The sequence below is a fragment of the Leopardus geoffroyi genome, chromosome A1 (genome assembly GCF_018350155.1).
Source record: "Leopardus geoffroyi isolate Oge1 chromosome A1, O.geoffroyi_Oge1_pat1.0, whole genome shotgun sequence".
NCBI classification, from domain to species: domain Eukaryota; kingdom Metazoa; phylum Chordata; class Mammalia; order Carnivora; family Felidae; genus Leopardus; species Leopardus geoffroyi.
In genome coordinates, this window is record NC_059326.1 from 130,519,745 (window position 1) to 130,521,757 (window position 2,013).

The following is a 2,013-nucleotide window of genomic DNA, read 5'->3' on the forward strand; positions in this document are numbered from 1 at the left end:
AGCTGGCAGCCTAGCCCATGCAGAAGCATTTGTGGACCTCACCATTTTTTCCTTGCATCTTGCAGGTGTTTCTTTAATTTTAGATGCTATTAACCTCATTACTACAATCATTAACATAAAACCCCCTGCAATATCTCAATACCAGACACCCCCGTTTGTCTGATCTGGCCTAATTACTGCCGTCCTGTTACTCCTATCATTACCAGTATTAGCAGCTGGAATTACTATATTACTGACAGACAAAAACCTAAATACTACTTTCTTCGATCCTGCTGGGGGAGGAGATCCCATCTTATGTCAACACTTACTCTGATTCTTTGGACACCCAGAAATCTATATTCTAATTCTACCAACTTGTGGAATAATTTCACCTATTGTTGCCAATAGGTGACAATATTCAGGCAAAAAAAGGAACCCTTTGGCTATAGGGGAATATTCTGGGCAATAATATCCATTGGTTTCCTAGGTTTCATTGTATGAGCCCATCATATGTTCACTGTGGGAACAGACGTTGTCACACAAGCATACTTTACATCAGCCATTATAATTGTTGCCATCCCTACTGGGGTAAAAGTATTCAGCTGACTTGCCACCCTTCATGGAGGAAATATTAAATGATCCCCAATGTATTATGAGCCTTGGGCTTTATTTACTGCAGGGGGCCTAACAGGCATTGTACTAGCCAACTCTTCATTAGATATTGTTCTTCATTACACGTACTATGTAGCAGCACACTTCCATTACGTATTATCAATAGGGCAGTGTTTGCTGTCACAGGAGGTTTTGTTCACTGTTTTCCCCTATTCTCAGGATATACTCTTGATAATACCAGAGCAAAAAATCCACTTCACAGTTATATTTGTAGGCTTCAACATAACTTGTTTCCCTCAACATTTCCTCGGATTATCCGGAATACCTCGACATTGCTCTGATTACCCAGATGCATACACAACTTGAAACGCAGTCTCCTCAGTAAGCTCTTTGATTTCACTAACAGCAGTGATACTAATAATCTTTATAGTATGAGAAACCTTTGTGTCCAAACAAGGAGTAGCAACAGGAGAGGCTGAGGAAATTTAGGGTTAACAACATTAAGTTCCTTATTCAACTTCTCACCATAAGTGATAGGGTCAGGATTTGAGCCAAGATGGTCTTAACTAGAGTTTGCATACTTAAATATTGTGTAACCCTGTTCCCATTCAGGGACATATAATTTATAACTTAATTCATGGACTCATTACATCTTTAAGAGAAATAATTTAGTTCACCCTCCTTGATTTCTATTTGAGGAGATAGAGACCCAGAGTTTACTGATTTGTCCAAAGTTATAAAATCACACCATAGTCTGAAGGTTTTTTTTTTATTTCTCCTTAGTAACTCATAATTTATCTTTCTTGGTCAAGAGCATGTCTTTTTCTGTTGGGTAATTGCGAGTTTCTTGAGATTTTGTTCTTTGTCTATGTCTGCCTGGGTATCCAGCACAGTGCTGAGCTCTTCAAGGGTTTAGAGAATATTTATTAACTGACTAATTGTTTGCTTGCTTGAATTTATTTGCTTCTTAAATCTTCATTACTTGGGTAGCAGGCAAAGTGGCCATGGCTAGCAATACCATAGCGGGGGAAGGCTGGCCAGCCAGCCAGTATGAAGGCTGTCTGCTCAGGCTTATATACACATGGAAATTCTCATCCTCTGCAGTTTTTATATTTGTCTCCTAGGAGGTACAACATCTTTGTTTGCTGAATTAACAGGGCTGTATTTTGTCAATGTGCCTGATAAAGAAAAGTGCCCCCTCATTTGGGAGAAACTTCTTCTATGAGACTAGACTTAAGTTCCAGACTTTTGCATTCATATATTGCTTACTAAGCAACTGTCCTTTAAGCCCTGAGAAAATTTAAGCAAAAGTCATTTGGATAAGATCACGTAGCATCCAATTCAACCAAGTCTTTAAATTTTGGCTATTTCTATAAGCCAGGGAATTCAGCTATGAGATAGAATCAGTTAAACTGATGATAT

General features: G+C 38.6%; 1 pseudogene; it reads left to right on the top strand.

Annotated features, from left to right (window-relative positions):
- Positions 1-398: 398 nt before the first annotated feature.
- LOC123580073 lies at positions 399-1,080 on the top strand (annotated as a pseudogene).
- The last annotated feature ends 933 nt before the right edge of the window (positions 1,081-2,013 follow it).